Genomic DNA, 22,420 nt, shown 5'->3' with positions numbered 1-22,420 from the left:
TTCAAAACACATCCAAAGGACGAGGGACTTCTGAATGATTGTTGCATGTGAAAGTCTGCAGCTGCGAGGAGGCGGATCATAAAAATATGGAACATTCGTAAGAATTCGGCTAAATGAATATTTAACATTTCACAGTCTGAAACACTAGAATTCATAAGATGAGGTGTTGCTATCCGGCAGGCATGTAGTGCAAAATAACACCAGCAGAACAGAACAGAGTGTCAGAAAACTCAGTAAGCAATGTACATGCTATGAGGATAAAGCAAGCATTTGAAAGCAGGGCAGTATCAGACATAGTACGTATACAAAGATTGTGCAATGTGTGCATGATGCAAACACAAGGTGCCTAAGTGGAACAGATATATGTCATGAGGCTCAAAATAATGTCAAAGAAATGTTGTTAGATGAGACGCAGTTGGTGTGATAACCATTAGATTGGATTTCACCCTCTCATTGCACCACACTGTCTTTCCTCTGTGTACCTTTGTCTTTCAATTGTCTGTCAGTGTACTGTGCACAGGGACACGGAGAAGATAAGGCAGTTGTTTTTTTGCATATCTCCCATTTAGACTCCCACGTGATTTTGAATGGGTGAGGGGGGGCAACATTGTACAAACAAGTACACGCAACTGCTGGAAAAAAAAAGTCCTTGTACTGATATAAAACAGATCTCAACTACTCTAAAATAAAGCTCAATTCACGGTCAGCCACGCCAGAAAGATGAAATAGCATTGCAGGAGTGTTTTGTAATCAATAATGCATGGCTGCCTATCTTCTGGAAAAGAGAAAGCCCCTCCAAACACACCAGAGGCATCACACACTTTTCATTTCATGCTGAAGGTCAGCAGAGCCGCATGGAAGTCCCTGCAGTCTGTAACGCAAAGAAGTTAACGCGTGCAAAAATGTATTATTACATTTTTTAAATTCATTCATCGCAAGCATTAATCCATTTTTATTATGCTGCCCTGTCATCTGAGGAAAGCTTCCGTTGAAGTAATCTGATCACTAATGTAATCTAATCATTTCAAAAAACAAGATCAGGATAACAAGATGAAGGCTGTAGACTATAATCAAGAAAGTACTTACTGGATACTCAGTGATATGAATGCGAAGTTAATAATTACTATATATCATACATCAAACAAACATGTAGAACCTGTGTGGAACCTAAATTTAACTTCAGTATACTTACAGGGAAAAGTTCATGAACAGTTAAACATGAAGCATTTTTTAACCATGCACAGTTATTAAGTGGATTCTAAATAAATAAAAACCACAGAACAACACTTTCTCCTGCGTTATTTAATGATGATATAAAAAACATAAATATGGCCTTTGAAACAAAGAACAATTTTATGGTTATAGACTAAAAAAGACACACATCTCTAATTCCAGGCTATGCCAAATGACTGAGTAAAGGCTACAGCAGTAGTGTAAATGAAAAATGCATCTGTTTATGTTAACAATTACCTTCCTATATCTACCCTGTAATTACGAAATAGGTTCTCCAAGAAGTACTTAAAGTGTAATTTATTGCCTCTTCCTTCCAAAAATCACCTCACACCTCTTTTTTCATTCTTCCTTTATGCTTACGCTTGGTAAGTACCCAATTAGTGTTTTATTGATATCCTGCGCGCACAAAGTAATTAACCAGATGATTGCAAGTTGTTCTGATTGATATAACACAATTTTCTGTGAATATTTATCCTTGATATGAACTCGCGCTCACACCTCTCAATTTTTTTTATCAACGCCCATCTGTTCAGTCCAGATTACTGTTAAATATTAATCCGTCTCCATCCTTACTGCATTATGACAGCATGCTCATCACCTGCTTGGGAGAGTCATCATCTGTATTGATTTCCCCCGGCATCTGCACATCTGGATGCTAAATTATTCTGACGCAGAGCAGCCTTCTCTCTCCTTAGCTGCTGTAAATACAAACCATGCATACACATATGTAAAATTACCCTTCCAACACGTACGCGCATTTGTGCACACAGCAATACAGACATCTACGATTGCCTCACTGTAGTGCACATGCACCCAGGATCCCATCCCCCATCTTTTTGCAGAAAACGGTTTGTTGTTATATTTGCCTACACAGATGTGCCTAATCACGTACACGCGTTCCTATATGCACACATGCATGCACCCACCTTGTCTCTCTTTCTGCGCCTAAAATGCTGAGCTCGAGGATGGCACGTAGGAATAATCAACTTCCTACCACATGAAGCCACAGCCCCACGACAGCTCAGATCAGTTAGACACCATTAAAGGCTGGTCCCAGAACAGCCACTGAGACTACCTAATGTCTTCTTTTCCCCCTCTGCACGGTGCTAACTAAATCCATCTCCTGCCTCACCCAAACCTAATTACAGGTAGAGATGCACTGTGTGAGATGAAAAGCTAGGAGACGCTTTGATTGATGCTGAGCTCCTGCAAAACAGAGCAAATAGGTAATTAACATGACAATGGGGATGAGGCAGGGGTCTCATACAAAGACAGAAGTGTGGTGGTGTGGGTTGCAGGAGCAGAGGTGTCCTTATGTGTATTGTGTGCTCTTCGTTTAAAGGAAGAAGAAAAAAACACCAGAGTGTAGATATAAAGAGAGTTTAGGAGGAGAAACTTTGATATGTTGTCAGATGTTTTTGTTATCTGTGCAGTGGTGAGGAGGAACAGATAACAGTCTTACAAAGTGCTGCAGGGAATGACCAGACGCTTAATGGAGGTGTTGAAACCTCGTGCGGGGATAAATAATTTAGCCTTTGACAAAGTATACCTCATAAATTTTTCATTACAGCATATTTATGGGTGAATCATGAAGATGTGATATCTGTATCAGTTTAAATTGTCAAGTGTATAGTGTAAGAGCTACGGCTCCTCTGACCAAATCATTTGATTCACTTCTCAGTTAGCAGGCTGATGTCGAGGAGAATGTGGCTCGTTTTGAATGTAAACCATTAACGTGGAGTGTTTAAATGTCACGTTAATGCTGAGATAACACTAAAAACGGTGATGTGAGAGCAACACTACACAATCCAAGGCTGGCTCAGGAGAATAAAACGCACACCTCATAAGCAATGGATGTGCTGGGGGAGTTGCGTTATAACATGATTCCTCTACGGGCAATGTGTTATACTTTTGCCTGGGTTTCTATGTTGGCAACAATTGCTTGGCAGCAAGTTTGGTAATCCCATACTTCTTGTTAGTTTGACTTTAGATCCCTTTAAAGCCATAGTTACAGACAGGAAACCAAATAATACTCAATTATATGCAACCTAGAGCTGCAAATGCACTAATAAAGACTATAAACATTTAGTTTGCAGACAGATATAACTGTATGATAATACAGTGTTTATCATTTTGGCAAACAACTAAAAGAAAAAAAGGGGTTAAAAAAAGGTCATAAGATATTTACAGCAGTTTTGACAGTAAAAAGCAAACTATAACTTCCTGTGGGAGGAACAGAGATCTCACACTATGAGAGAATGGCTGATCAGCTACGGACGATCCACCACCTCTGACCAAATAAGCTCCGATCTGCGGCCGGCAAATTGCATGTGACTTACAAACTGGCACCAATGTTGTGTCTGTAATAATAACGGTCTAATCTGGAGGCACAGAGCCATACATCCAGTAACTGTTGACAGCTGGCATTGTTCTGAAACTGCATGGTTAGCTATTCTTATTCATATGTCACAACATGATGAAATTTTCCAGGCTTGTCTACCGGCCAGTTGAAAATGTTAAGAAAAAGCGCTTCAGAGTAAATTTGATGGGCTGAACGCATTCTGTACTGTACAGGAGACACGGCACGAGATTGAGTGACAATGGTCTACAGCCAATCAGGACGCAGAACACAATGCGCTGAAAAAAACAACAACAACAAAAACCAGCACGCAAAATGGCACAAAAAATTCTGCGAAACAGCGAGGCTGCGAAAAGTGAACCACGTTATAGCGAGGGTCCGCTGTATTTCCTTATGAACTGCAGTGTAGCAATAAATAATATACATGGAAAACACTCAATTACACTTACTTGAGTAAATGTACTTACTTTCTTTCTATATCTAGATAGAAAGAAAGTAAGTAGTCATTAGTCATTGCTAATTTTCTCTGTACTTTTCTTGCACAACAATATGCAGAGAAGCAACGCTAACTCTTACTGAAGAGAAACAGGCCTTTTTTAATAAACAAACAGCTCCGATATAATTAGCAAGATCAAGATAAGTGGAGCACAGTCCAAGACGTCTGTTATATGTTTTCTGTGTGCTGCAAAACAACTCTTCACAATTGCTAATAAAGACCTGCCTATTTATGGTGAATATAGTGTACATGTGCCTAGGAAACATATATGGGATCATGAAGTATGAAGACAAGTGTAATTATTAAAGTTCTGTAGAAAGAATACCCCTGTAAATGCTCACATAACAACTAGAACATTATTAGATTGTAAGTAGTTTTCTTAACTAAAGTAAGGGCCAGGGATTCCCAACTTGTGAATCTGCCCCTGTGGGCTCACATAACAAATTTAAGGGTTTGTGGTGTGATTAATGAAGCTCTGTTACACAAAATTTCTCAGTCTTTTTTAGTTTTCCCCTGAATCTGTAAAGTCTGTTTTGGTTGATTAATTTATAGTATCAAATAGTTATTTGCAAATCCACCTTGCAGAAAATAATCTGCAGCCGTGCCAAGACATCATGTTTTGTTTACCTTTTTGATGATGTAATATGTTGTTTAGAATAAATAGATTGTGAAGTCACATTTTAAGCATTTTTTTTTGTAAGTTGATTTATTATTATGCTTCTTTAAGTTCAGCGATTTATAACTGCAGCGAGGACGCTGCTGATTTTTTTTTCCTGACACACAAAAAGGGGGAAAAAAGGAGAAAAACCCCAAAACATTTTAAGCATTTTGTATTGGATTGACTGCACGCTTGTGGTGCAGCTGCAAAGAGTTTTTCATGATATTAAACATTTTTGCACTGGTTAAACACCCAGTTTCTATACACGAACTGCTGCAGTAACAGTGTACTTAATCAAGGTTAACATTACTTAGCAGGTGACCCCTTACTGACCCATTCTAAAGTACAATCGCTCTCCCTACAATTTGTATAAATGCAGTGATGTGTTATCATGCTGAACTACACCATGTTTCATTCATAGCCCAAACTGTAAAAAATACTGGCGCAGCATTATAAAGTTGCAGCCACTGCCCATCAGCTTAGATTACATTCAGACCCAAGCACACAAGAAAATGCTGTAAACCCCCTGCTTGATGGCCCATCACATGATTCAAAAACACAGTAATTCCTACTCGTTTGCAGAAATGTTCCCCTGGGATTACTGTTGTGGGACAAGACTCCTTTGTTTTAGGTTTTTGGTTTAACATTCCCACTGCTTTCAAATCATTTCACAACTACAAAACTGCTTTCTGTTCATCTACCGAGGGGGAAAAAAGAGCTGTAATCAGCCAAATCACACTAACCTGCCTCCGTCATTTCAGCGTACGTAAGAAGCAGACGCAAACAAAGATAAGACTCTCGCATTCTGCAAATCACCTTTTCATTACAGTAAATCGTTTTCTGCATTTTTCTACATTTTCTGATACCAATTAAGCCACAATGACAATGCGTGTAGAGCCAAGCTATATGTCTACTTTGCACAATGTGGTTGTGTATCAGAGAAGTGGGTGTGAATGAGAGACTTGCAAATGCTTTCAAAGGGGACGCTCTGAAACTTCCAATGCACATTTGTCATGCTTTTAAGTGATTTACAAATGAGAGGCATGAGGGCTTTGTGAGGGAGATGGAGAGAGAGTTTTTCAGAGGGGAGCTTTGTGTGTCTCTGCCTACCCTGAGCATATAGATGGAGCTGGAAATTGTGTTTGTGCGTCATCAGCGGTCATTAAACCAAGACACACACCAGAGCCACTGGCAGTATGGTGATGAAGTGGAGGTGGAAAAAAAAGGCAGACGATCGTGATGCAGATGATAAATACTTTTCTGGGTCTTTTATTATTAATTGCAAGAAGTGACCATGGGAAAATTAAGCGAGAACAAAATGAGAACAAATGTTTTGCTTCTGATAGTTTTTTTTAATACATGTAAACTCCAGATACATCGAATGGAAATGGAATCAGTTTGTTTTCTCATCCATTTATGTCCATTTTACTGCAAATCCCCTGATACCACACCCACTCTTTCCCATGCACACACACACTCATATTGTCTCATTTTCTCTCACACACTGACACACACACAATAACAGTATACGTTATCTCAAGTAAACACCCTAACTCAACGTCACAGATGATGTCTTGCCGACTTTTGACTCATTTCTGATAGTTCAGCATTCAGCAGTGGCGTCTTGTTTAAGCCAAGCAGCACTTGAACAAAGATGAGAGGGAAGAGGGGAAAAAAAGACAGAGGAAGAGGGAGGAGGGACAATCTAAAAGCTACCCATCCCCCCTCTTTGTAAAAAAAAAAAAAAAAAAAGTAGAAAGAAATGCGTGCCTTGCCATGATTTCCTCTCTCACTTATATGAGGCCACTGTTTTACTTTCTATATTTAAGCACTCAAGAAAATGTAAAACACTCAGACACCCCTATAGCTGTGTCTATACATGCACCGTGGCATTGGTTTCAGTGCTAACAGCTTTGCCACTTAAGGCAACAGGTTTCTATGAGCATAAGCAGTTTTCAAATGACACTAAACTCTAAATGTTTTCTTTCGACATAATCTTCAGTCATTTGGGAGAAACTAACAATGGCCAACCCTAAACTGACACATTTCAACGTCAGCTGTTTCTAGCATGGCTTCTGTGTAAAAGCTATTGACAGTGGCCTGAGCTGTGTGTGCTTCTGTGTGTCTTTGTGTGTTTGTGTATATGTGGGTGGGTGATCCAGGCTTTACTTTGCAGAAAGGATTGGGGGTCGGTTGGCTGTTGTGAAGTAGGACGGTGCTGGTGTTGGTGTTGCTTGGTGGGGGTTTCGGGGCTTCTTGTCTCCCTTGCGCACTCATTACTTTGGTAAAGTAAAACTAGATAGGGCTAATTACAAAGTGGGTTTGAGCACTTGAGGGCTATCCAAACAACAGCTGTCTGTGGCATAAGCAGGAGAGTCAAACACACGGTTGTCTATACAGACACACACAAGCATCTTGGATATAATTAGCAAGATAGAGATAAGTGGAGGGCAATTCAAGAAGTCTGTTATGTGTTTTCTGTGCACTGCAAAACAACTATTTACACCTCTTCACAATGGCTAATAAAAACTTGCTTATTTGTGCTAAATGTTGTGTAAATGTGCAAGAATATATATCAAGCAAGTATAATTATTACAGTTCTGCAGAAACAACCCCTGTAAATGCTGACATACCAGTGACAGTAAGGCTGCACATGTATCGTCAAATAACACTGTCTCAGCCTGTGAACCACTGTGGGATCACAAAATAAATGCAAGGGGTTGTGGCATGATTAATGAACCTCTGGCGCACAAATTTGCGTAGGGTTTTTTTAAGGGTTTTTTTCCCCCTTAAAATCTTTAGACTGTTTATTTTTCCTGTTTATGAAATGCTGGACTCTTTTTAGGTCATGGAGGGAAACTCTATTTGGTAAAACAGTGACAAGTTGCTCCAGCTAGAGACTCATTTGTTTTGCAATGGATCCGAAGCCAAAAAGGTTGGGAATAACTGCTTTAATACATTAAAATGACTTCAATTCCATAATAGACTTTGTTCTGAAATATAAGTAGCAATAAAAACAGTTCTTAGAGACAGAAAGTGAAATTATAAATCTTTAAAAAATAAGCATAAAAGTACATAAAGTACAAAAACCTAAACGTTTGCTAAGATATAAAACTTTATAATACTTGCCAACAATATGTGTCTATTAGTTTTCCCACCTGAGGACGGTGAATGTACTGCATAGAAAAATCAAGGCCGCTGAGCCATGTGTGCTGCTTTCTCAGGAACTAATTACTGAAACCACGTGCTGCAGTTTTTATCTGGAATGACAGCTTGCATACACCTGCCTGCACATGTGCACATCACACATGAAAAAGCCTTCCTGTGACATATTTTACTTGAGTATTTATAGCAAGTAGAGAAGAGCCAGGTAGGTAATAAATATCTAGCAAGCAGATCTTTTCAAAAGGACAGGACTGCAGCCAGGCACTCTTACAAATATGTATCCTCAGTGAACTTGAGCACTGATTTGGTAGATGGGCATTTTACAGTACAGTGTCTTTTTGATTCTGATTAGGCATCCTTAATAAAGACCTTATAAGTTTTAACAATTTGCTTTATCATAGTTATTAAATGATTCAGTACTGATTTATATTTCAAAGTCATTACCCATTAATGGGAGGATTCAATCATTATACAAGCATTAGTATATGCTCATGAACTTCCCATTTTCTGATAAGCCATAAACTCTATAGTTAGATAAATAATTAATGAATGCTTTTAATATTCGCTTGTGCAGTTGTTGTAAAATGGATTCAGATCCAGAATATTTGCAGAAATAGAAATAAAGAAAAGTGATAGTCAGATTTTACTACCTGACAATCCAAAATTTATGTCATAGATCAGAAGCATTACTGGAAAGTAACTCATAGAAACTCTATATAAACTGCAGCTTATTTAAGAGAGACCACATAAATCACATGTGCTATATATACAGTATAAATGTGTGCAAGTCTGACAATAGTAGCAGAAAAATAAAAATTCAATTTTTCAGGACTGATAATGGAGGGAGTGTGTGTGTGTGGGGGTGGACACGATGGTGAGTGAGAGTGGTTAAGGGGAGGGTTAGGTGAGTGGGCATTTAAGCAGATTTTACATATAACTCATATTTATGATTTTGGAAGTGTCTGCAAAGCAGCTAATATAAGAGCCTGAACTATTTTTGCAGCTCACATCCTGTTTCATGCATCAGCTGTAGAGCTGGGCTATGAAGTGGAAAAACTATGATATAGAGATTCAGCCATACTCTGACATCTTTTGATTGATTATTTTTTTTAAAGTTGTGCTTATAATCCTTATAGGACTTTTTAATGTTTCTTTAAAGCACAACCTGTTTATGTGTTTAAAGAATTAAAAAGTTTTCATTGCAATTATTAAGATGGACCTGAATTGAGGCATTAATTGCAATTATAAAACTATTTTTAAGAGAATAATTTTAATTTTTATGATGATCAATAGTTGGAGCCATTAACTGCAAATGAAGCCCAATGCAAACTGAATTTTACATGCAATGTATAATGCGTTTTATTGTGCTATTTGCACTGGTGGCTACTAGGTGTAATATTAAGAATTCCTTGTACTTGTAGATGTAGTTGTAGACGACAAAATGAGCCTACATGGTTATGAGTTTTTTTTTAGGTCTCTGGTAAGAAATGATCAGGGCCCCAACATGTGCTGACGCTTTACCACAATACAGTTATTAATTCTCGATTTCTACATCACTAGCTATGTGACCTCGGTTACAATGATGTTGTACTTAATAGAAAAAGGGTCACCTAAAACCACTGTTTGTAAAAAGCCTTCCATCTCAGGCTCACACAAACACACTCGCACCTACACTTACGCATGAAATTGCAGTCATTTATGGGTTTTTTAACCAACAAATTTGTACGTGAGCCTTCCTTGAAGTTCCATCAAAATGTGTTAAAAGCCAACGAGTAAATAAAGAAAAGCTGACAACTTGCAGAGGTGATCTTATATTTTTATCCACTACCCTATCACTGCCTCACATGTGCTCCATTTTACAGCAGGTGCCAGACCAAAAAAAGAAAGAAAGAAATGCTTTAAAAATTTGATTTTAGAATAATGTATGCTTTTTAGCTGATATAGTTAGCAGATCTAACAGACCTTTTAAGATCATTAGCACATTAAATAATTTAGGAAGTCTGTGTTATTGACATTTGAGTGAATTGTGGTGAAATGTTTCGCAGCCTCATTGTTGAATCACGGAAACATGGACATTTCAGCAGTAGTGCATTTCTGTCTACTTGCAGAGCTTGCTAGATTGAAATAATAGAGCCTCATGCCAGACAATAATGTGAGTTAAGTCCTTTAGGCAAGCAGCTGCAGAGATAGCCAAACAAAAGATAATCAATATCATATGGTGTGTCGCCTGGAGTCTAGACTTTAGCCTCTCGCCGGCATACTCATCATATGCCTTTGAGTGGTTGTCTATCACCGCAGTCAGTGTCAGACACAATGTCAAACAGGCAACACGTCTAGGGCTCAGTGTTAATTACAACATCACTGCACAAATAAACACGATGGCAATATGACAGCTTGCGACACAAGGTATCATTGCGGGTGTGACTAAGCAAGTTAGCCAGATTAAAATAGGGCAGATTGAAATTTGGGGAGCTGAAAAAGCTCACATATTAGTTAGATGTTACCAAATCGCACAACGCACACAAAGGTAAAACGGATGTCACTTATAACTGCACATGATTTGCATGAGACCGAACAGCACAACAGCAGTGGCTTCAACATCGCTATGTGAGCTGATGTATAGAACGCATGTACACAAGCTTTATTCGCCTTTTCCTGCCACATCAAATACACATGTGCACATACTACCAGCTCCTTCTCTTTCCTCCCTGCTTCTTTTGAAGCTGAGGACAGACAGAGCTGTCTCTGTGTTTGGATTAAAGGGCTGCGACAGGAGCGGACACTTCCCTTCTCCTGTGACAGGGTGTAAGTGAGAGGTTCGCTGTCGCCAGTAAAATAAACCATGGGTGCATGTTGGTGACTTCCTGTTTGCCTTGTGTAAGTCAGACATGGGATCCTCATATGGCTTCTGCAACACGCTCACACAATGACAAGTTGTAATGATGAAATCCAACCCTGTGATAGTCTATGTAGCCCCCACCTCCCCCTGATCGGTGCTTTTTGTCTTTTTTGTTTGCTCTTGCAGCACCTTGTTTCTGAACATGCATGGCTGCCTTTGAAAGAGCACACTGTACGTGTACTGTCTGCAGGGAAGGGTGAGCAGTAGTTTTGCTTGTAGGGATCATGCAGCTCTGTTTTTTTTTTTCACTTGCACTTTTAGTCATCTTAAAATCCGCTTCATTAGTGTGTCTAATGTGTATGCATTCTTGCAGTGAGTGTAGGGCTGCACTTGCTCCTGCATCTGCAGCTGTGACTGTTCAGAAATTGTGTGTGTGTGTGTGTGTGTGTGTGTGTGTGTGTGTGTGTGTGTGTGTGTGTGTGTGTTTTAGAGTGATAATTCTGCTGAGAGGCAGGCAGACAGTACAGGGGAGGGTGAAGGAGGAGGAGGAGGAGGAGGAGGAGGAAGAAGAGGAGGAGGAGGAAGAGGAAGACAATGTCAGCGCTGCAGTATGATCCTGTATCCATCAGGCTGCCTCCTGCAGTCACCGCTGCTTAAAATGCACTGCCACAAACACACACACGCATACACACACAGGAAATGGCCTCATTCAGTGTAGCACACAGTGCGCAGTTTCTCATTCCAGATGGGATTATGATGTTATTATTTCACGATTACACCAAATAACTATATTAACAACAGAACACAACCTGGGACTTCTCAATCAGTCACCTTCCCTTTATACAGAGAAGACTTTTCAACAACCCCCCTCCCCTGCCTGATACACCGATACACACCTCACCATTCCTGGTCTAACAACAGCAACAGGAGCCAGTCATTCACCTTAATATTCATCATCCCTCCTCGTGCCAGCAAATTAGCCATTACAAGCATGATTTAATGATGTTTGTGCTGTGATGCTAGAACATTAATGCTGATCCGGTGACGTAACACAGATTTGCATTCTATTGGGAGTTTTTTGTTTTTTGTTTTTTTTTTTTCCTTCCTCTTTGCAGGTGGATGTTCTGGCCCCAACTGAGAACAACATTTCTAAAATAGCATTGAATGATCACTCATGTGGGTGGATCCACCCTCACTTCCCCTCCCCACCCTATGGAATTTGATAAGTTGGAGAGGAAAGGTGGCCGACCAAAACAGAACAAGAGAGAGAGAGAAAAGGGATGGTGGGAGAGTAGGGGTAGAATGAGAGAAATGTGAATTTTTAAAAAAAAGGAAGGGAGGGGAGGAGTGTAAGCAGGAAATAGATGAGATCCAAAAGCAGTGTGAGATCAAGTCAACAAGACCGAGAAAAAGAGAGAGAAAAGAGAGGGGCGGGGGGGCAGCACTTCCTCCTGTATGGCAGTCACAATGAAGAAGTAAGAGAATATAATCTTCCTAAATTCAAAATCATATGCAGCTGGTCTGGCAAGCTTTGTTTCATCACCTAAGAAGACAGAAAAGCTGCGAGCGGGTCACACGCAATTTACCATGAGGAAGAAAGAGAAATGGTTTCTGTACCAACAAGATTTATTTATTTCCAACCTATAAAAGACATTTGATTTCTCTCCTGGTCTGAGCAGAAGTGTCATCTGAGTCCAGAAGACGGTGTTATTTATTTATTTCAAAAGAGAGAATGCGATATATCCCCCATAAATATTTTACATTCTACAGCAAGAGGTGGGCTTCCTCCTGCTGCTCACAGATACTGTATGTGCTCACGGGCTGGTTAGGCAACAAAGCATCCCTCCACACCCCCACCCACCTACCCCAGCACTCCCCGAGGTATCTCCTTGAGGGTTCTCCTTGCACTCCTCTGCCAGCTGACAATTAGCATGCAGTTGCTAATGCACTAGGAGCTAATTGAGCACAAGGGGGCTGGAGGTGTCAGTCACTGGAGAAGGCTTGTATATGGGAGCATATACTAGAACTGCCATTTTAAGATAAGAAGGGATAAACTTGGAGAGGAATGTGGGTCACAGCATGAGGCAAATTAAAGTAAGACAGGTTAGCCCCCTACCAAAAATAGCAAATATTTATCACGTGTTAAATAGAGGAACAAAAAAACCCCAAAAAACAGATAATTTATTGCTTTGTGGGTGTGAGTCATATTTGCTGCTTACTGATGCTTGAAGTAAATTGTGGATTTCACATTCACTGATGCCACACACACTAATGTGAATCAGTGCTGGCTGGAGAACTGCACTATCACTGTGTTAAAACCAGGGGTAGCTATTATAAGAGCTGCCCCAAGCTCTGTGTGTGTGTGTGTGTGTGTGTGTGTGTGTGTGTGTGTGTGTGTGTGTGTGTGTGTGTGTGTGTGTGTGTGTGTGTGTGTGTGTGTCTGCCACGCATGCACAAGTAGATATGCATGCAGCACTTTGGAAATGCATGCATGCACTGTTTATCTAGATGTGCCACCAGTGCAATATTTATCAGAAATCCAAATCCTTTTTTTCTAAAAAGGTGAAGGTTCATTTGGGTATATTTAAAAAAAAAAGATTGGGTGCAGACTGAAGGGCAACAAACGACAGAGAAGCTTCTCTGCTGGCTCGTTCAGAGAGAAAAAGACAGAGAGGCAAAGAGGGGGGAGAGAGAGAGAGAGAAAAGAGGGAGAGGACACCTTGGTGATGTGTGTGTGTGTGTGTGTGTGTGTGTGTGTGTGTGTGTGTGTGTGTGTGTGTGTGTGTGTGTGTGTGTGTGTGTGTGTGTGTGTTTGGCCTGACATTCCCTCTGACTTGGAAAGCAGGAATGAAGAGAAAGGGAGGCTGTTTTAAAGACGGCTCTTCTCTAACAGGAAGTATCTGAACAGTGACTCACACGCTACATGGAGAGAGAGTATGGAGGCAACTACATGGAACTACATATCTCTAATGTGTGTGTATGATGAGTTATAAATATAAGTGGGATTGCATAAATATGCATAAAAAAATAACATGATAATAATGAACATCAATAGCGCTAGTGAATGTGTGCGTGCGTGCGTGTGTGCGTGTAAGGAAGTTTACATGCACTCTTGTGTTCTGGTTAAATCAAATTTTAAAAAATGGTGCGTTTTACTAAACAAATCTGTTAGCGTGTGCCAGAGGGGCTATCACTAATTCTCATGTGTTTAGCTCAGTGGATCACATTTCAACAAGGATACGATGCCTTACTCAAAAGCCTCAGTGTGCACGTTCTTTTGTATGCGCGCATTTGGATAGGAGTACTGCTTAATTCTGAGGAATAAGCGATGCGTATCTGGTTTATGATACACAAATGTCAAATGTATATAAGGATGTGTGGATTTCAGCGTCAGTGTGTGCAAGTTCTCAGCACACCACCCCCCCTATGGAGCTCTGGGGGTTTGCCTATATTAAGAGCAGTGCCTGCCATTACAATTCCACGACTTGTCGCTGATAAGATGTCTGTGTATCTTAAGTCACTGGTATATCAGCAGTCAGCAACATGGCTCCCTCTCACTGCGTCGTGCTGAGCAAACAAGCCTGACCTCTGCGCAACACCCACAACAACACAGCAGAGTGACAGTTATTACACATGACTTCAGAGTACAATAAGCTACAGAGCATTTTGTTAGCAGTAGGGTTGATTTGCATAGTATTGTGATGTTTATGCCTGGACAATTTAAAAAAAAAAAACTTGCTCTGGTGGTTTAATGAAAAGCATTTTTTAAAGGTCCCACACTGATATACAGTTTTAAGTGTAATCACAATTGTTGGAACTGAATAGGTATGCGTGTCCACACTTTTCCACACCTTTGGGCTATCGCATTCATTTTTCATGCTTTTCCAGACTTTCCAGTCCTGCAAGGGAGGCACTGTTTACTCGTTCCTGTCTCACATTTTTTGGGGCATGTTTAAAAACAAAGAGAAAAAAGTGAGCCAATTAATCAAACAATTTCATTTTAACTAAATTTCAAAAAAATAGAACTAGCAGCGGTGTGTGTGTGTGTGTGTGTGTGTGTGTGTGTGTGTGCGCTGACAGTCATTGAATTTCTCCTATGTCTGTGTATTGGACTTTTTAGTATTGACCTCTCTGTGTTATTCTGTTTGTCTCTGCGTGTGTATGTGTGTGTGTGTTTGTGCATGTGTTTGTGTAACAGGATTAACAACCTGCTTAACTTAAACCAGACTATAGTCATGCATTCCATCAAGAGGAAAAAGAAGAAGAAGATACACGTTGTAAGACTATCCTACCAGTTTTAAATCTTTAAACTGAGGGCAAATTCTGTCTGTAAATCGCTTGTATAGTTACCGTGTCAGGCTTATACTGGCTTTACCACAAGGACAAGTAAAACAAAACACTCAATGTTTAACAAGCAGAGAATGAGACAATATGCTGGCAGCATATTATCTATGTGTCGTTGTACAGTATGTAACAGCTGTGTTAAAAAAGGGAAAGAGGTTCTCTCAAGGTTAAACACACAATGTAGTTACTCAGATTTTGTTAACCATATGGTTAACAATATATATTTTTATATATATATATATATATATATATATATATATATATATATATATATATATATATATATATATATATATATATTGCAGTAAGATAAACCTTATCATCTCTATACTCTAGATAGATCTCAACAACATCCTGGATCAACTGTCAATATAATCAGACTCGACGGGAGAAGAGTGAAATTTCATCGGCACCTTGTGTCTTTATGTGTCGTGGCATTAAAAAACAAAACAAAACAAAAACCTGAGCGTTTTTCTAAGAAGTGGTTGGGTTGGGCAGTTTCACACTCCTGACGCACTTTTTTGAGTCCTTAGCAGTATCAACAACTTTTCGCTGATGAGACAATAGCAGATAGTTCCATTTAATGCGTGAGAAACCATTCGGTTGGAGAAGAGGGGTGTCAGGAAATTGCCAAAACACTCACCCAAAGACGAAGTCGAGCATATTTATTTTAAGTCACGAGCCTGTGTGATATGAACGGTAAGAGCTGAGTTTATGCATGTGTTACAAAAACGAAGCACAAGCGTGATGGTCGAGTGAAAGCGGAGAGGAAACCTTGCCCCCCCCCTCCCCCCCCCCACCTCACGGGACAGAATGGATTCGACCTACTCAATCATACTCTTCAGCATACACTGCAAAGAGCATGCTTTCACCTTTAGGATTGTCTGTGCTTCTTGAAGTCACCCTGGATTATTCTTTTGGATAACGCAGGTACGCACATCTCGTCTTTCCCTGCCTTTTAGACACATAGAAAAACACAGGGGCGATCTCGTCGGTGTTTGGATTTGGTTGTAGGTGGTATGCGATTGTCTGATCTAGATTTATAAATAGGTTACATGCAAGAAAGGGTGTAGTGGTTGGTTTAAATACATATGTATTTCTATATATATAACAGTGTGTGTGTATATATCGTGTATGGCTATCACAATGTAACATAACCAGAAGTATGTACAAGTGTGTATAAATTCTCCACTCTTTACAGATTTACAGACACTGAGTGAGTCACAGCAGTTTGATGATACTTCGAATTTGTGAGACTCCTCATACCTAATGTGATCCTTCAAAAAAAAAAAAAAAAAGGAAGGATAGAAAAAAGGGACTAAACCAAACTAACGCGTTTGAATAAAAGGTGGAGTACTTGGTTAATATGCTCCACCGACATCCTTCAGCTCAGGCAAACTTTCCATCAGCTCGACACACACACATACACACACACACACACTCATCTCTTCCTTGAGTAATGTTTTGGATAATAAACTCTATCATTGCAGCATCAGAAACACAGATGGCAGCTGTAGACTTCTGAGTAGTGTTTAAAAAAAGAGGCAGCTCAGAGGCTCAATACAGAAAACATCCAAGAGGAGGAAGAGGAGGAGGAACAGTTTCTCTCTCTCTTTTTTAGAGATTGTTTTATTCACACGGAGGGTGGAGGTGGACGTTAGGGAAGGGTGGGGGCAATATCCATATTAGGAAGCCGTGTCCTACATAATAGACATGGCACAACTGCCACTGAGCAAGGCACAGGTGCCGGGCAGCAGTCGGGGTCCGGTGGCTCTTTTAGACCTTACATATGAGGATCTGAAACCGCTGGAAGCTCTCTGGTGTGTCGCGTTTCTTCTTCTTTCAATCTCTGCGCCTGCTGAAGCTCTCACAATCTGCATGCGGGGTGTGTGCCCGTACGCGTGTGTGTTGGGGGGGGGGTTGATCGTGTAGTTCGTGTGAGATAGTGTAAGTAGGAGCTACTACTTGCCCCCCCGCAGTTGATGACACACACCTACAGGATGTGTGCCTGCTGTTATGGTAAAGGTTCACAATAGCACTAAGCTCCAACCGGGGGGGTTACTGCAAGACAATTGGGATGACTGAGGCTTGTTTCGCCTTGTTTCACATAACCGTGTACGTGACGTGTACATACAGGTGACTGTGATACAAAAATGAGGGAGTGTATGTGCGTGTGCAAAACTAAGCCCAGAACACCAGTGTCAAAGGGATTTCATACCAATATAACACACGAGCACATTTGCGCACGGGGGTCATTGTGAGATGAGCGTCTTCTTCACTAATCTGTACACTTTATCATTAATTGCCAATACACATGCGGGCGCCAGTTCACGTGTCCCTGATAGGAAGCGATGGACATACGTGAAAGCACGAAGAGTGGAATGTGCGTCCTCTGCGTGGGGGGCAGAGGTTTGGTGACACCGCGAGGACAAACTTTTTTTCTTCGCTTTTGTTCGCCTTCGATCTTGCACCTCACCGTTTCACAAACACAATCTCTCTCTCTCTTACAACAAACTGGAGGCTGGCTTGACTGCAAGTCTCGAATTGGAGGCTGGCTTGACACCAGTTCTCTTACACACACAGATGGGGCTTCTTTCCATGCACGGTGCGTTCAGGTGCTCTCATAACCTCTGCCATTCACATGCTAGAAAATGTGATCAGAAAGTAGTGTGTGGTGGTTTTAAAAGAGGAAGGATTTGTTGAATCTCGCTGTGACATGGGGGATGTTGCATGGCTTATGAAAAGATAGTCTGTGCGGACCAGCCTAGTGTGCTTCCTTTACTTGAAACGCATGCGAATTGTAGGAAATGGAGTGACTCAACGTGAAAAGTAACAAATACATGAAATTATTAATTTTAATGAAGTGACATCAAAAACGACAGGCTAATCTAAATCAACAATGCCCTGCGGAACCTTTATTTCCAATCACTCAATAAATGTCTTACTCAATGCAATCCGCAAAGTGACGTCTTCCAACGTTATCTGATCATTCTGTGTACAAAAGTTATTGACTCAAAAGACGAGCAGATGAGAGAAACCAGAAAATACAGAAACTATATAAATGCCTAAGCAAAAATAATTACCATTTAACTGGCTAGCACACGCCATAATGTACACTATCTTTTAGAGCCGTATTCAACATACAGTAGTATTTGTTTACGTCGCTGCTAAATTTACTACATAATTCCAACCGTGTGTCACTTTATCCCTGAGTCATGACATATCCGACAACACCTAAAAGCATCAACAGCAGCGAAACGACAAGAGACAAGACAGACAGAGAGAAAGAAGCAGAGAGAGGAACCTGTACTGTGGTAGCTACAACACAAGGAGACAGGAATTCGGCCGAGATAATAATAATAATAATAGTAATCGTGCAGGATTGTGGCGAAGTTGATCAGCGGGCTGCTGTTGTCAGTCGCCGCACTGGCTCACACAGCGGGGTCTCCTCTGTATCTCTGCTGGATCTGGACTCTTGGACGCTTTAGGAAACCTGCACCCCCCGCCCCCTTTCTTTCTCCGACTGTTTGAGCTGCTCAGCGTTGTTTTAACTGGTGAGGAAGTGAGTTCACATAATTATTACTGTTTGTAATTTAGAGGGTGTGTTCGTGCTGGCTGGTCTTGCTACTACTACTGCTGCTGCTACTACTGCAGCAGCTGCTGGTGCTCCTGCAATCTTTGGCTGTTACACATTCTTTAGTTTGAAACCTTGTCATTTCCTTTAAGTGAGAGGCGAGAGAGAAGTGACTAAGAGAAGGTCAGTAAAAAAAAAACCGGCATGTGCTACAGTGGAGATAAGGGTCATTTTGGGGAATGTTTGACTGATAAGTGGAACCTTGTGGCTAGGAAAAGCAACAACAACAAAAAGAAGAAGTAGAAGCCAACATAATCCTGTGATACACTTAGGAATGGTGCTATGCAAATAGTAGGCAAAACTGACATCCCAAAGGAGCTTCACGGGGATATTAGAACTATATCATAAAACACTTTCAAACGTCTTAATGGTAGCAGTAAGTGTAAATGATAGCTGCACTGTAGGTGATAAAGGAGGATAAAACAAAATCAATAAAGTGATGCATATTATAAGGGGTTGTAAAGAACGTTGTCACTGGAGACAGTTATGTAAAAGCATAGTTTGCAGTAGAGATAGAGGAGAAAGTGTGCGCATGCATGGCAGTGTGCACATGTGCCAAAACAGGCTCACCTTCCTGCTTTGTAGTTTGAGCAATACAGATGATGAAAAAACACACAGGGAGGGAGGAGGGGGGTAGCTGTTCTCTTTATCTGCTGGTGTAGGAAGTTTGACTTCAAATAGGAGCCTAAATAATGGTGGCTTTGTATCGAGTGGAGTTTCCACACACACACACACACATGCGTATACACCAAATACTGTGATATTCAGCTGTTCCCTACAAGTAAGAAAATTTTGGCAAAAGGGTTGTGTTCCCTTCACTGTCCCCCGCTACAACGGCTTTGTTTCTAATTGTGCACGGGACTCTCAGCTGCCAGTTTTCTCTTGTCTATTTTCTTTGAGATTGACTTTCTGTGGCATACTGTTTTCCCCTGTAGCTGTTGAAAGATACAGCATTTTTCTTCTGTGTAAGGGTCACACACACAAACACATACAGAAAGAGAAAGAAGTAGAGAGCGGAGGGAGCGAACAAGGGAGGAGGGAGGAAGAGAGGCAGAGTGTGTTGTTTTGCAGACAGGATTACATTGTCTCCCCCATGTTAGATTTCAGACATTATGTTAAATATTTCTAGGCCTGCGACTCTCGCCCTGTGCTCGTGCCAGCAAATATAACACCCTGCAGCACGGCACAACAACAATAAATGATCTAACTTCCCCAAATTGACTGTTAGATAATAAATAGCAGTTACGTGTGATCTGAGTCTCATGGATACTAACAAGAATAGGTGTGATAGGCAAACAGATTTAGTCAGTTATGGAGGGGGGTGTTTGGGGAAAAAAGTAGTTTTTCTGAATGTTTAATTGATTTTTTTTTGTTTGTTTAGTTTTTTTCCTTTTCTTAATCCAAGAGTGAAGGAAAAGCTGTAAACAGGATTAGCTGACGAGTTCAGCGTTGGGGGTATTATTTTTTCTTAGAAGGTTATGTCATAGAAGTAAATAAGCAGTGACGTCACTTGTTGACCATCGCAGCAGAGTGAAAGAGGAACATGACCTGTGTTTAAATGTGAATTATGACGGTTCATCACTTGACTAATACAAATGTAAGTCATGTTCAGGGAGTTGAGAACTTTTTGGAAAGCACAGATGCCTCACATTCACAAACAAGTCCCCGGAGAGCTTATGCATGGCTCGAGTGAAGCCTTTGTGTTTGATTGCCTTCCACCTGCGTGTCTTTGCATAAACCGAAGAAGTGCTGCGTATATCTTCAGTAGAACTGCCTGTCTGTCGCACGTAGTTTGTGCACTCAGTTTTCCATCCCTGTGCTTATCAAGATCAAACTCTGAGCCATACCTTGCCTTTTTTCTTACCCTGACACTTTTTTTTTAATTTGTAAAGTTCATCCAGCCCCTAACTCCTCCCCTCCTGTTCTTCCTGTATCTGTGGGAGTAAAATTAGCAATTTAATTTTTTTTTTTTTTTTTTTTTGGAGTGGGGGTTTGTATTGTCCCTTCAGAGTGTAGAAGTGTTTTATTGGTGTGGCGAGAAACAATGAGGACAAGGCAGGGCTTTGTGGTGGCAGAAATGCATTTTTAACCCATGTGAATGAATGGCGCCTCACATTCCACAGCAGCAGGCCCTTTACTGAATGGCAGCACTAACTCGGCTGTTTTCATTACTCATTACTGCCTTGTGCCTTTTCACCATGTACAGAGTCATTTACCTTCACCACACTGGAGGGGGGTTAAACACTATACAGACTCTTGTTTATAGTCGATTTTCAGAACTGGACATGGGGTAAAACTTATGATTTGCCTAACTGTCTCTTGCTCAACAATCAGTATTAAAGCTGCTCTAGGATATAGACATTAAGAAAGGATGAACTGATAATGTTCAGTGGGAAAGTTCTGCTTGTAGTGATATAATGTGCATGATCTATTGTGACTTTTTAGCTCAGTGTTTTGTCTGTCTGGCCTCGAGCTTTATTGTTCCACTTCATTGTTGATGCTCTCATTGAGTCATTTCCAGCATAGACCTTAAGAGAAAAACTTCATAAATAGTCAGTGTAAAGAGCAAATCATTGGCTAAAAAAAGTGTATATTTTTCTTATGAACTGATGGGAAGTAAAAAAAAAAAAAAAAGAGTCGGCAAGAAACATGAATGTTCCTCTTCATAAGCAGGGTGCACAGATTTAAAACAACAATAATAATCCCTGTTAGTATCTTTTTCAGAAAATGGCAATGGCTTAAGTGTCTAAATCTTTTAGTAAAGACCTTTGTAAAAATCCTTTTTCCCTGTAATACTGGGGTGTGAGCATTCTCTGTTGGTGGTATCTAAGACCTTGCTGAATTCACAGAGAATGGTTCCAAAGCTGGCTAATTGTGTTGTCCTGCATACACAATTCGTAAATCCGATCCATTCAGTCCATTTTCCACTGTAATTACTACCCTGCTTTGACCGTACTTTCTCATCTCTGTCCCAACCGTTCGTGGTAATGTTGTGTGGTTTGAAACTATAATTGATATGAAAGGAAAAAAAGTAATCAAATCAGAGGACAGATATGTTTTTGTGCAGAGGCATATAGTCTGAAGTCATTCCGTGTGCCCTGCTGCCCCCCCCCCCCCCCCTTTCCCTCTCTCAGCTCTTCCTTGTTATGTTTTAGATCATATCAGCGCTTTTTACATGAAAGCAAACATGTACGCATCTGCCTTTACATGGTTAAGTAACTTTGTGACATGCTGAAGTTGGATTGGAGATGGGCAATGATGAACGCAAAAACAATTTTCTGGTATGAATCAGAAATGGAAGAGGAAAAAAATCAAACAATTTATTGTCTTTTTACTGGTGCTCCACAGCCACATCATTTTAATACGGGGTCTAGTGTCTATTCTCTGGTGATGGCATTGATTCCCTGCTACATGGTGGGGGTTTCCACTCTGAAAGGGCAGTCTCTCTGTGTTAGCCTAGAAACACCAAGCTCCTGGATTAAATTATAAATGAGCCCTCCGTGGGAAACGTATTGCTTACTGCTTAGGATAATCAGAAGGAATTTTGCATTTGCTGTCATCCTACACATTTCCAGTGGATGTTTTGTCCTCTCTACTAACTTCTGTTCCTGTGGTGCCCACAGTTTTCTTAAAACTTTTGATAACAGGTGTGCAGTTAATCCCTTTATTCCAATTGCACCTGCACCCTCTAC

At 40.5% G+C, this 22,420-nt stretch overlaps 1 protein-coding gene across 7 annotated transcripts in view; it reads left to right on the top strand.

Moving 5' to 3' along the window:
* Positions 1-22,420, top strand: part of LOC309717137 (zinc finger protein 516-like) — a 66,140-nt gene that overhangs the window by 208 nt on the left and 43,512 nt on the right. For 3 of the 7 annotated variants that reach the window (XM_082551446.1, XM_082551451.1, XM_082551452.1), the window contains exon 1: positions 18,335-18,648. The exons of 1 other annotated variant lie outside the window; for it this stretch is intronic. The gene's annotated coding sequence lies outside the window, so the exon portion shown is untranslated. Of the gene's footprint in view, positions 1-15,930; positions 16,025-18,334; positions 18,657-18,711; positions 18,852-22,420 lie in introns of those variants that run through there. 3 more of the 7 variants (XM_082551447.1, XM_082551448.1, XM_082551449.1) reach the window with 3 other exon arrangements.

The sequence above is a fragment of the Aulonocara stuartgranti genome, assembly GCF_965226115.1.
Source record: "Aulonocara stuartgranti genome assembly, chromosome: 11".
Classification (NCBI taxonomy): domain Eukaryota; kingdom Metazoa; phylum Chordata; class Actinopteri; order Cichliformes; family Cichlidae; genus Aulonocara; species Aulonocara stuartgranti.
The sequence above is the reverse complement of the archived record's forward strand: the minus strand, read 5'-3'. Positions and strand labels throughout refer to the sequence as shown.